Source organism: Acinonyx jubatus, chromosome B2, assembly GCF_027475565.1.
Source record: "Acinonyx jubatus isolate Ajub_Pintada_27869175 chromosome B2, VMU_Ajub_asm_v1.0, whole genome shotgun sequence".
Lineage (NCBI taxonomy): Eukaryota > Metazoa > Chordata > Mammalia > Carnivora > Felidae > Acinonyx > Acinonyx jubatus.
In genome coordinates this window covers 20768456-20782422 of record NC_069385.1, presented here as the reverse complement: position 1 = coordinate 20782422, position 13967 = coordinate 20768456, and the positions used below count along the sequence as shown (strand labels likewise).

Here is a 13967-nt window from a genome sequence, read left to right as displayed (position 1 = left end):
AGGCAAAGTGAATACAATTCAAGGTGACATTTACTGTCAAGGAAATCTTGCCCTTTCTAGGAGAGTGGTTTGTCAATACTCTGTGCATATTGGAATCACCTGGAGAGGTATTTTTAAAAACACACTGAGAGGTTATGATCTAATTGGCCTGAGATAGGATGGTTCTAATGAGCTACCACAGTTAAGAACTACCACCCTAAGTGGGTAAATAGAAGCCGCCAGATTCTTAAAAACCCAGGGAGGAACTCTCAGCATTGCAGTGATGACCTCTGTAACCAAGAGTACACAAATAAAGAACAATAAAGTAAATGAAGCTCCATTAGCACTGAAAACCAGTGAGGTGAGGAAGATCCATTCTACAGTTAGAAGGTCTTAATCACAACTGTGTCATGTCTACAGTTATTTTTGGTAAGTGAAACAGTAAAAATGCTATGTTGTTAGTAGCTTTAATTGGGCTTTGTTTCTTCTGATGATGCTTCTGGTAACTTCACTTTGACTTTGTGAGTTTACCTTTTCCAAATTGACTTTCATAGGAGTAAAACTCCGAGTTAGTTCTTTGCCTAAAGCCCTACTTTGATGTGTTTAAGGTAGGGGAAAAAATCCTTTTAAATGAATTTCAAGGCTATGTCAAAAGCAGTTTAAAAGTTAGAAAAATATTGTTATAAAATTGCCAAAGTCAATAATTTTTTGAAATTTCACTGCAGCACATTGGACAGTTGAAAGTACTGCTCGGTCTATATTTTATGGTTCTTTGCTATTGGCTATCCACCTAGTCCTCTCAGACACCTTTGGGGGAGCTGCACTGCTCTGTTTTTGCCATTTCTATACCCATTCTCTGAGGTTCATTGCTAAGAGGTGAAGTCTGATTGCTTACATACACTCGTGTCTTTACGTTCACCTACTCACACACAAACCCACAGGGCTGTCCACCTAGAAGACAGACGCCATTGCCCAGTCTTGGCAGCCACCAAGTTTTCCCACGGGGAAGGGTTTGTATGGAGCCATCTGCACTCAGCCCTCTCATCCTTCTCAGTACTGTGGAAATAAACGAGCACTAGCCAAATAAGGAAATCAAAGACTATTATTCTGAACTTGCTGTAGCAAGGGAGTCGCCATTATTACTTGTGTTTGGGTATAGACTCAAAGGCAGGCAGAGGAGTTGGAAATTTCCAGGTTAAGAAAAAAGGAGGGCTTCAAGTGTACCCCGATTGGAAGCTGTTGGCACAAGGAAGCTGCAGGTGGTCTAACTAGAAGTGCTCTGTGATTGGTTAGGAATACACATTTGGCTTTCTCTTGTTGGTCATAAACTGGACATGGGAAAAAACAGGGAAGGTGTCAGTTATTAATCAAGTTCTGGCTATTTGGGGCCAATTGCTACAGAGCTCATTATTTACCTTCTTGAATTGTCACTAGAGATAGAAATCTGGCTTCCTTCAAGTCTGAGTTATAGCTGGCTGTCTTCCTGGCTTGTTTATTGTAGATGAGGGGTTGGTTTCCTGAGCAGGTTGTTGCTGGTTGTTGGGCAAAGTTCTATATTTATATATGGTCTGGCCATTGTCCCTTTAGATACTCAGTCTCTCAGAACTAACAGAATATGGGTTATGGGGGCTGTTTAATCCTCTGCTTTCCAGTCTGTCCCACACCCTGACTTCAGTGATTAGCCACAAATACACTGATAATTTTACCCATTAAATATAACTTAAATTTATAATGCAGAACACCTACGGAAAAGTACAGAAGGATACTATTAGCTACTCCTTTTATTATGATATCATATTTTTGAGTAATCCTAAACTTTGGTTTAAAAGATAGGAAAGGGTTGAAAAGCAGAAGCTGTCCTATGACAGGCCTTTCTTTACTTGGTTTGAACCATGCATAGTGGGAGCTAAAGACCTGTTTAATAATTACTTGGAAATAAGGAGGAAGTAGCTATGGAAAAGTCAAGGTACCTGAGCAGTGAATTCCTGATTTCTCTGGATGCAAATCAGCAAAAAATCTCTGGCAGCTCTTCATCGAGAGCTCTTCATGCTCCCATTCTGCGTTCTCTCTCTCTGGCTTCTGGAAGCGCCATTTACCTGTTGATGACAAAGCTAAAGCTACAGTTGGCAGCCCAGGCCCCATACAAGGGGAGTATCTCACACCATATGACTTGATTACCCCTCCAGTTCAGCTCAAGAGGTTTGTAGCTGATAAGAACATGGGTGAATACATATTTAAAAAGTAAATTTCCGTCCAATTTCTTTTTGAGAACATCTGAATATTGTAACAAATATCATGCCAATTAGTTTCAGGCAAATAAAAGTGCTTATTATGCTGAGATTTAGATTTCAATTGTACTTGAGATCAATTTAACCAGAGAATGGTAGCCACCAGCAGTACTAAACTCAAGGATAAATGTTAAAATACATCCTTTGGATTAATTTTCACAATAATATGATGCAGACATTATTCTCATTTTGTAGATGAGAAGATTGTATGCCCCAGAAAGATCCAAGGGAACACAGCAAACAAATTACACAGCTTTTATTTCATGTACCAGGAATCCTTGGTCCCAGTTACTCTTGTTGCATTAGTTTTCCAGAGAAACAACCAATAAGGAACCAGGAAAGCTGGGGGTGTAATTCAGTAGAAGTCCAAAGGGCCAAGAACCAGGAGCACCAATGTCCGAGGCAGGAGAGGATGAATGTCCCAACTCAAACAGAGAACACATTTGCCCTTCCTCTTCCTTTTTGTTTCCTTCAGGCCCTCAGTGGAGTGCATCAATGCCTACTCACAAGGTGAAAGTGATCTCTATCCAGTTCATTAAGTCAAATGCTATCTCTTCTAGAAACACCCTCACAGACATCCCCACGAATAATGTTTTACCAGATATCTGGATATCCCACAGTCCAACCTGGTTAACACGTAAAATTAACCATCACGCATGTCCTGTGAGAGGAGATATTTAAAGATGCTCCTAAGTCATATTCACAGAAGAATCAAGGACATGTGTGGTATAGAGTCATAAAGACAGCTTCATCCCTCAGAAGCCAATGCTTTGTATACCCAGGAGCCCTTTCTTATGCTTTGTAGCAAACCATCCTTGTTCCCCCAAAGTGATAACACAAACTGCATTGTAATAATATAAGCATATATAATAAATCCTTCTACACAAGCTTGCAGATCACATCCTGCCTCAGGGAGCAAAGTCTTGGTATGTTTATCAATGCTTCTGCCAAAACTGTCACTTAGGATTCAACAGTGCCACATTCTCCACATTCGCTTCAACTTTATGGTTAATTTAAAATCACTTTTTGCTTTGGTTATTTTCAGTTCTCTCTAGCCAGCTTATCAGTTTGATGGTTATATATGTTTATGATGGTATCAGTATGAGATAGGGAATTTTTATTTTCGTAGCAGTTGACAGAAGGCCTTATCATAAGAAGAAGAGATCCACCAATGCTCAGAAAATCATTTGAAACTCCTGGTTGAGTAGAAGCTAAGACCTTGGAGGCACTAAATGTAAGAATTTTCCTGCCAGAGGCAAGGAGGGGAAATTGCATCAGACAGGGAATAAGAAGCTAGACAAAGGCAGAAAAAGAGATAAAGCCCACAGGTGTTTATAACTTCTTATAACTTTCCTATAACACTCCAAGACTAAGCTAATAAAATTCTTATTGTGATTAGAACTTTTGTGGACCCTGATGAAGAGCCTGTACTTTCAGTCTAGGTCTATAAGAGGAAGAACCAAGATAGAAAGTTAGAATGAGTTGTATTACCATATGTCTTTTTAACCATGTATTCTGATGCTTTAACATCTGGGGTTTTGCTGACCCTCTCAGAGTTGCCCAAGTCCTAGGGATAGTAAGCCACTCACTTAGGAGCAAGCTCTTCAAATGCAAACCAAGCAATGCAAAGCCCACACCTCCAACCCCCTCCTTCATTGGCCTCACACTCTGGGCCACTATCCACCTGCTTCAACCACCCCAGACAATGAGAGACCACTCCTATGCCCCAGAGCCTGATGAAATTGTTCATCTTGCCAGTTCCAAGCCTGCTTACCCTGCCTTGCCTGGTCCTTCTCACAGAAATCACAGTAAAGGCTCTTGCTCACATTCCCTCTGCCACCTCTGTCTCATGCTGACCCTCATGCTTCCCCGTGTGGCCCCCCAAAGCTTGGCATGACTCCTCCTCTTGGAAACTGTAACTACTTTCAATAGCGATCACCTTCTGATCTGTTGACCTTATTCTACCCCAACTTTTCCAATGTACTATGTCTTATAACACTAGTGGAAAAAGTCCAGAGGAAATGACAAGGAAGAAATATGTCAGAAGTTACTGACATGGTGATAATTGCTCTGAATTTTCAGACACTGAGCTGGGGCTAAGCCAAAATTACTTTAGTCTCTGAGGGACAGGAAGGCTTCCCTCCTGCTTCAGAAGGATATGACTTTGCTTTACCCTCAGCATCACCCACCTCCCTCCTCCTTTTACCTGGTATGAATTAGCAATTCAATAAACCAACCCTTAACTGTTTTCTCTCATGACACCAGGGATTCTCATAGATGTGTGAGAATCACATAGTAGGGAAAAATCTGAAAAGTACCTATTTTTAGCTCTGAATGAAAGCAAGAGTCTCCAAACCTATGTCCCTGGTCAAGTTTGGTGTGAACTGAGTAGTAAGTAAAGAATAAAACATTTTTCTTTTTAGGGAAATTTCTCTTTCAAGTAATGAGGACACACTTGACAGAACAAACATACATGAGAGGAAGGGAAGAAACATGAAAAACCTGTGTGAAAAAATTCATCCTTTCAGATGACCTTTGGATATGTAGCTAACCTCAATGTTTAGGTTGTTAGAAATTCCCTTTAAGCATATCCTGAAGCTTTAAAAAGATGTAAACACTAAGATTTAATATTATGTGTATGGTCAATCCAGAGCCCTAAAGTCACCTAGAAATATGGATAACTTAGGAGACAGATGTATAGGATATAAATTATTTTTAATTAAAAAAAGTCTATTCATTTATTTTGAGAGAGAGAGGCTTGGGGGGTTGGCAGAGCTACAGAGAGAGAGAGAGAGAGAGAGAGAGAGAGAGAGAGAGAGAGAGAACTCCCAAGTAGGCTCTATGCTCAGTGTGGAGCCCAATGCAGGACTCGATCCCAAAGGCTGTGAGATCATGACTGCAGCCAATATCAAGAGTCAGATGCTTAACCAACTGAGTCACTCAGGTGCCCCGGAAATTATTTTTAATTTCTGTTTAAAATAATGTATTAAATTGTGGGAAAATTATAATTGTGCAGAATCTGTTCTTATTTCTATTCCAGTACAAAATAAGAATAAGCAATTCGAAGTCAGATATAAATTTTGGCCTCTAGAAGACAGAACCGGCAGCCACTTTGGTACATGAGGATGCCACACTCAACACATGCACACAGTCTATTTTTTTTTTATTTCAAAGATGTGAGCAGATTCCTTGTGACCAAGAAATTAAGCATGTATGTGAAAAACTAAAAATAATTATTAACTGTATTTAGGAAAATATATATATTCGTTGTTGTTCTTTATTAGGATAGTCTTTAATGGTAAGCCATTCTAGTAAATAAAAATAGTTTGGATTATTTCTACTCAGTAAGCCAAAATTTTCTGGGGCCATTTTGTGTGCAAACCATTTATGTAATTTAACTAGTAAAAGTTAAGATTTCATAAGTACTTGACCTAATTTTCAACAAAAGCCTCCATATATGCCAACTGAAGTAGTCCAAATGAGCCGAGCACTCTAGTATGTTCCTCTTTGTGTCCTCAGAACTGGCACGGTGTCTGTCATCTTGTAGGTTAAGTAGGGTTTTTTAATAAATGAATGGGGGTGCCTGGGTGGCTCAGTCAGTTGAGCATCCAACTCTTGATTTTGGCTTGGCTTATGATCCAAGCAAGGGTCATGGGATAGAGCCCTGTGCCAGGCTCCATGCTGAGCATGGAGTCTGCTTGGGATTCTCTCATTCATTCTCTCTCTCTCTCTCTCTCTCTCTCTCTCTCTCTCTTTCCTTCCATCTCTATGCCCCTCTCCCTCACTCATGCTCTCTCTCTCACTCAAATAAAAAAATTTAAAAAAAATAGAAAAATAAGTAAAGGAAGCAGAATTAAGAATACAACTGTAATGATGGCCATTAAATGCTGATGATCCTCCAGAAGTATGCACTAGATAAATTAACATCAATTTCTCTAAGTTTGATACATTAGAGATTACTGTGCACAAAAATCCACCCAAGCCACATAGGATTCTGGTTTCTGTCCCTTGAAAGTCATAAAACATTATGTGGCAAAAGTATTGAACATTTCCAAGTAACATGCATCATGTTGTAGACTTCCTGCCTTTAAACACATTTATTTTTCTTTAAAAACTTAGCTTTATATTTGAAAGGCTGGCAGTAAATAAGGCTAAGCCTTTATAGGTAAAACAAAGAGTTATTTCAAAGGGATCTAGGACAATCCACAGAAAACATTCTCAGGCTACAAATACGAAACACCTGACTAGAAGGAAAGAGTCAGAAAGTCAAGTGTATATCTTAACAAGAATGAAGTTCCAAAGGTTCTGACACTTTGCAACCATGAAGAACTATTAATGATTCTCTGCCAGCCAAATCCCATCTGAGATAAGGGTACCCCACCTTCCTGACCTCCTTTGCCATTACAACTGTGAGGGTTCACTCTTCTTCCTTTTTCAGTGAGGATTTGCTGGCACAGTATCTCCTGGCCTTCTCCTGGAAGATAAGTGGGTTTCAGGTATATAGGGGGGAAAAAGAACCTCTTCTTCCCTCAAGTTCAGCGGCTGGGGCCTGTGAGTTAAATTAACAAAAGACAGACTAACAGTCTGACAGAAACAGTCTGATGGTCTAACAGAAAAGGCATACAAATTTTATCAATATTTAAAATTTTGTGTGCATGGAGACATCACAGAAAAGAAGTGAAAACCCAAAGGAGCTGTTAGACTCATGGGCTTACATACCATTTTAACAAAGGGCAATGAAGATTGGAGACACGACTAGAAAAGAAAGAGGTTGGGGCTGCCAGGGCTGATAAGCTGTGGGAAGTGACTAGAAAATACATAGGAGGCCTAATCCCAAAAGGTTCATCACACAGACCAGTCTCAGTGCCAGCTCTTCATCTCCAGTGATAGGCTCCTCTCCCATCATCCTCGTGTGAGGTGGGGGGGGGGGGGGGTGGAGATTTATGCTGTCCTTTAAGACAGATGGGAGAGGGCAGAAAGCTCTTTCTGTGTTTGCTATTTCACAGTCGCCTTTAGCTCAAGATCATCAAATCTGCCAAAGTGGCATAATTTGGGATGGTATATTCTGGACCCCCTCCCAGGAATGGGTGAATAGTAACACATTCCGGGTGGGGGTTGCTCAAAAGTCATCTTCAGTTCTGTCTGAAATGTCCTTTGAGGCGCCCATTACAGGCAAGGCATCTTCAGAAACGAATCAAGTGGAAGCAGCCTGTGGAGGAGATGCTCAAGTAATGAAAGTCAACTGCTAAAGCAAAGAAATCTTACTGCAAATGCCAACATAACCAGGAAATTAAATGCTTTTTACAAAGCCAGTTAGGTCATATTCACCTGATGTCATTTTGTAGGTAATTTAAGCCAGAGTTCCTTGCTAGATCCCTCTGGATAGTTTAAATCTTGCTTTGGAGTTTTTTGGCCTCTAATATTTTGCTTCACTTTTCGTTGGTTTGTGTGCTTGATTTTGTCTTTGCATTTCATTTTATTTCTTGTGTTTGTACTTAACACTTGCCTTTGCTAGATTTAGATTTGTGAGATTAAAAAGATGAGAAATACCTTGAAAAAATATTAAATAGATTGGAGACAAAGGATGCTCTTTTTTCTTCCTCATGAAAAATGAATGGCACCTAGGGTAATCAATACAGTCAAAATAAATCATTATCAGGTCAAAGAATGATGAGTGAATTCTGAAAGGTGTCTACACCAACAAAAATATCATTATAAAATAACAGATCCAGACTAGTGTCAACTCCCAACCCATAGAATGGAGAACATAAACTTTTGTCTAACAAGGTCTTCATGGAGGTCAACCAAGAAAATATTCTCAGTTTCCACAAGAGAATTCTGCAGCTCAGAAGTATTACATGACTAGCCCAAGGCCATATAATAAATATTGGCAGAGGCAGAACTAGAAAAAAACAAAGTTGGCTGGTTCCAAATCTCCTGTGTCTTTGATAATTGAAAGAGGGAGGAAAAGTATTTGTTTTGTATTTGGTTTTACCTAAAAGAAGGAGCTTTTTTCTGGATATGGCTGGTAGAATTTTTAGACCACTTCCAACAATGATCTTTGTCATATTCTTCCCCTTTATTGGGCCATATTTCCCCTAGACTTCCAGAACTATGAAATGAAAAGGATAGAAATACACATTGATATGTTAGTCTTTATTAGCTGCTCCGTTGAAAATCTCAAAGGAATGTTGAATGTACGGAGGGAAAATGGGATATTATATATCTCAACTTTACTCACTTATTAAAACATTTATTTAAGAAATAACTGTAATTAATCTTCCTAATTCTGGCAACAAAATGTAAAAGATGATATTGCATTATTTGATATTGCATTATTTTTTAGCATGATATTACATTATGTTTTTTAGTAATTTCATCATGGCTGTGCCCCATGGTAAGGAGAAGACAGACAAACTAAGCTGAAGTTCAATCTAACAGAGACAAATGCAGCAAGCACAACCAAGAAAAGCAGATCGAACAGGCTAAATTCCCTGATGAATGACTCACAAATGGTTCTGATTCCCTAACCTCCACAGCAAGCTTGCTGCTGGCGGACCCTTGAAGACGGCAAGCCCCGCCTGCTCAAAGACAGAATGAGTCACACTCTGCCTGGATTCTTGACTTTGTGGGGTTTGCAACCTCATTTTCCCAACAACTGAACTGCCAACCTTTATTTTCTCACTATGTTAATGAAATCCATGCTGCTTCCTGCTCACTAACGGACAGAAAATATTTTATTGCTTCTCTGGAAAAAACAACACAACACAAAATAACCAGCCATTAGAATTACCCAGAACTAATCGGGAAATTGTGTGGGGAAAGGGCAGGCTATAAAGCTGTGGATCCAAGTTCAGACATAAAGTGTGCCTCAGGCAGAAAGCCTGAAAAGCATCTTGCAGTAAAATACAATAAATTGGAGGGAGGGGGGTGCTGCCTTGTAAAAGTGATAGGTTTAGGGCTTCTTAAGAGTAAAAGTTGGCATGCCCATGACAACCCCAAAGCCTTAACAGGACATTAGGTGATCAATCATGACAAAAGTCAGGGTTTGTGCTCTGACTAGCCCCTGGCCACAGGTCCTCCAAAACCTGTGCTGGGATTACCTCCTTGAGAGGAATAGTAAATGCCCAGCGACCTGCAGCCTTCCCCATGGGCTCCTAGGAGGAAGAGTCTTGACGATTGAAAATTTTCACCAAAATAATGATCTTCATAGTCACAAGTAAAACAACATAAAGCATTTGAAAGCTCGGGGCATATTCAATTATCTTTAGGATCATAAGGTTAGACAATACGGCAAGCATCTTTGGTTGAAATATCATCTTTTACATTTTCTTTCCCATTACCTCTGCATCCAGTTGGTCATCCCTTTTACTAACTTGAAAGCCTAAATACCTCTGGAATCTATTCAGTACTTTCCATCATCTCTGCACAGCCATTGTCCTAGTCTGATCTACCATTAACTCTTACCTACGCCCTTAATTCGTCCCCTTGCTTTCATTCTGATACCCTCCTGTATGTGTTTGCAAAACCTGCCATGAAATCTCAGTGGCTTAGAGACCAAGTCATTTGTATTTCTCACTCGAGACTGGGAGGCTGTCTTAGCTTAGGTCTGCCTGTGTCTCATCCTGGGATCAGTGGAGCATGGGCGTGCTGTCTCATGACTGATGCAGAGGCAAGAGGCCAAGACAAACCATGGACACTGAGCACCTCGGGCCACATCACAGCCACTAATATTCCTCTGACCAATGCGCGTCGCATTGCCAAGACTAAATAAACTCTAGCAGGTGTGTACAGTTACTCCCCAGTCTAGTGGGAAGGGGTCCAAAGCCACAAGGTAAAAAGAAAAGATCTGATCTTCCAACTGTGGAGGGAATGCAGAATTAGAAAAGATAATGCGGCATACCTTACTAGCTATTAATCTATTCTCCACATCAAGCCTGAGAGGCCTTTTAAGTCAACAAATTTAAATAAACATGTCCCTTCCCTTCCCATACTCTTGATTGGCTGAATTGCCATTGCAAAACAGTGTCCTTCAGGACCCTGCAGGAAAGCACCCTGCTTGCTGCTCCCGCCTCATGTCTTGCCATTTTCCTCCTCTGTGCTCTAGCCATTCTGAACTTCTGCCCTGCAGGCCTCTCTCCCACCTCAGAATTTTCTCAAGATATTCCCTCTGCCTGCCTGGAATAGCTTTCTGCCCTTTCCCTCCATCGAAATGTATATCTGAAGGATGTCCCTTCTTCTGAGAAATTTTCCCTGACCAGCAAGACTGGGTCAGGTCCCCTTATTAAACACTAATTCCTTCTAACTCTCTTTAACCACACTTATCCCAATTGAAATTAATGGATATTTTGTAATCTAATGATCGTCTCCCTTGCTAAAATGTAAGCTCCATGACTGTACAAATATTTTTTTTAGTGTGTGTGTGGGGGGGGTTATTTTCTTAGTTTCAGGGTTCTATCGTAATGAACACTCAAAACACATAGACACACATACACATACATACACACACAGAGTTATATATATATTTCCATATGAAAAGCTCTATACTTTTTTCTTTAGTGATCTCCCCCACTCAGTTCTACCCCTTCAACACTTGTTTGTGTAGCAAACCAGAAGAGCTTAGCATTGGGAGCCATGTGTTGAAATCTGGGCTCAGCCGTTTAGTAGCTGTGTGGGTTAATGATTTACTCTTGCGGAGCATTTTCTCATCTATAAAATGGAGATGATAATTCCTACGTTGCAAGCATGAGGGATTTAAATGAGATGTGAATGAGCAAACACTCAACCACTATTCCTTTCTCTCTTCCTGTCCTCTAGCCTAGTTACCATGCCTGAATATTCCAATGCACACCAGACGTTTCTACCCAGATTCGCTAACAGCTACACATACCTCTCAAGCCAAACCTAGCAACTTCCTATCGAAACTGACAAACTGTTCCATCCTGACTCCCTGTTTTGCTTAACTTTTCAACAATTTCAGTTTCAAAATCTGGAACTCATTGCCCCCTAAGCCCTTCTGTGACTCTTATCTCCCCCAAAAGGCAGCCCACCAGCTCTCCTTGGCCTTTCCCAGCTTCTCCTTACTGACCCTGACTCTTCCCCTCCTGAGACCTCTCCTGGGCTCTGGTCACTACGATCCACGACCTCACAGGAACCACAGTCATTCACTTACAGTAGGTCTTGGATCACAAGTCTTCAATAAATAAAGTGCAGCAGCTGACAAAGCAGCATGACATGTCAAAGCATCACAACGACATTTTTACTTTTTAAAGTCTGTGTCAACAAATTCTAGACAGAATATAACAAAACATAGGTGGTAAGGTTACCAGGATATCTATTTTTTTTTATGTTTTTTCTATATTACTTGGTTTTATATGATAAGAATGCATTATTTTTAGAAGTAATAAAAAATATTGTGTAAATCCAAATAACGACCCACAACAACTATTCTATGACTTTCTTTTCTTTTTTCTAATAAATAAGAACCAAATACTTAATCTTGGCATTCAAGGTCTTTCATACTTTGGCTCTAGATTATTTTTCCAGCCTTGTCTCCTACCACTTTCCTTCATACTCGCCTATATTGTAATTAAATAATGCTCTTCATTTCCTTCTCCTTGTGGAGTTGAAATGGTCACCCATCCCTATGCCTCTTTGGCAAGAGCCCTCAATTTTAACAAAGACATGCCAAATTCATTCTGTCTCATGCCTTCTATAATATTTTAATAAGCTCCCAAGCAAGAATAAGTTTATTTGGACTTCAACACTTGCGAGAAAATATAGCCTCAAGTATCTGCTCTGTAACTTTCATTAAGAACCCAGATCAGAAAAAAATTAACATTCACTGCCATCATGATCCCACCCATTAGGAATCAGGGTGTGACTAGGTCTCTGATAATAGCCTTGAAGCAGGAAATTGGTAGGTCTAATTCCACAATACATTAAAAGTGGATATTTTACAAAATATGTCACAGCAATATGGGAAAGAAGATTCACATGGTAGCAACACCTACCTAAAACCCAATGTGAGTTCCCACTGATCTCTCTTCTTCTTCCACTGAAAACCTCTTCCCTAAAGACACCTCGTTTGTTGTCCATCTATTGAATTCTGCTGCCTTCAAAATCCTCTTTATTCTTCTAAGAGTTAAATCAAGCTCACACTTACTTTGCTTGCTCTACTCAGTAAACCAAAAAGTCTGGTGCATAGCTGGCACTTGAGTGGCCTCAAAACCCCACTCAAAATAGAATTGTCATAATATTCATCAAATACAACAAGGTTCTTCCTAGAGGAAAATTCTACTGCTAAGAAAATATGGCTTCTCCACACTAGTATGCACCCTTGGAAGATCAGTTTAAATGCCATGTCCTTCAGAAACTTCCTCTAATGCAACTAAATGTGTAGACTTTCTTATATCCAAACCCCTATGTAATGGGTTGAATAATACACCCTGCAAACTTATATTACGAGTTTTTACTGTGTAAACTACATTGAGGACTAGAGAAACCCTACTTGACAGGCAACTCCCAAAATATTACTCTTAGTTCTCTCTTGAAAAATATCAAATATGTGGGCAAAATTATACAGCAAGAGGTCATGGCCCTAACAAATGATGAAAACACACTGGCATTATGACGCATAGACACAAAGATTCTTCCCCACCCTTCTCAGTTCTTTAGATGTTATTATCCGTTACATTTAAAGAAGACAAAAGGCAATTTTATTTCAAATGCCATGTTTATTTTTGGCTTAAAATTTACAAGCCTGCTTGTCATTGCAAAACAGCATAAAGCACTATGACACTGTTGTGAAGAATCAGAATCCTAAAATTGTTTTTATGATTTAAACAAGGTATTTTATCTGCAGTGATGTAATTCCATGTCAGAATTTTACTTCTGTACAGTTGGTGTCAGACTCAAGTAATTGGAACAAGGTATTCATGAGGCAAAACTGAGCAAAGAGCTCAGAGCAAGGGAATATTTTACTCTTCAAATTCACTGACAATAAATTGTCACACTCCTTAGTTCACTGCCAAAAAAAAAAAAATCCTAACACTGTAAACACTGATATCACAAAATATTCCCAAGGAACAGATGATAGAAGTCTATCCATTATGGTAATGGAGCTGAGCATAGGAAAATTGCTAAGGGAAATTGCATCTGGATAAGCTGTCCCAGATGGTGCCTTATTTGAAGCAGCCTGCCCTTCCTAGCACAAACTTATGGTCACAAGCCCTCCATCCCAGGGTGAGAGTACGTGTGGTATCATAGCGTTAGGGAAGTTTGCAAAGCCATATGGCCCTGTTTCTCTGCGGCTACCTCACATACCACATACTTCAGTACTCACCTGCCCTGACATGATCAATAATATCTAGGTGAAAGCTGATGGGAGTTGAAATGACTCCAGAAGCCTTCTAACCAGAGTTAATGTGAATTCCCCGTTATTCATACCATTGCAGAGGCCAGTACAACAAAAAGTACATACATTGGTATATGCAATTATAGATTTCAACCCCCAAATCTGAGAACTCCCTCAATACCCTCAATCAGTTCTCCTTTGTGATTCTGTAGGAATGAAGAGATTTCATGTCTTCAAGTCAAATGTCCCTAGCAGAAATCTGAGAAAAATTTGGTCTTGACTTTTTCAGCCATATAATAGGTTCTACAACTCGAATGATTTTTCTGAATAAAACAGATAAACTA

General features: G+C 39.8%; 1 long non-coding RNA gene across 1 annotated transcript in view; it reads left to right on the top strand.

Moving 5' to 3' along the window:
- Positions 1-220: 220 nt before the first annotated feature.
- LOC113598648 (uncharacterized) overlaps positions 221-13967 on the top strand; it is a 67231-nt gene continuing 53484 nt past the window's right edge. Inside the window, exon 1 of the long non-coding RNA XR_003419293.2 lies at positions 221-408. This is a non-coding gene — a long non-coding RNA (uncharacterized LOC113598648). The remainder of the gene's footprint in view (positions 409-13967) is intronic.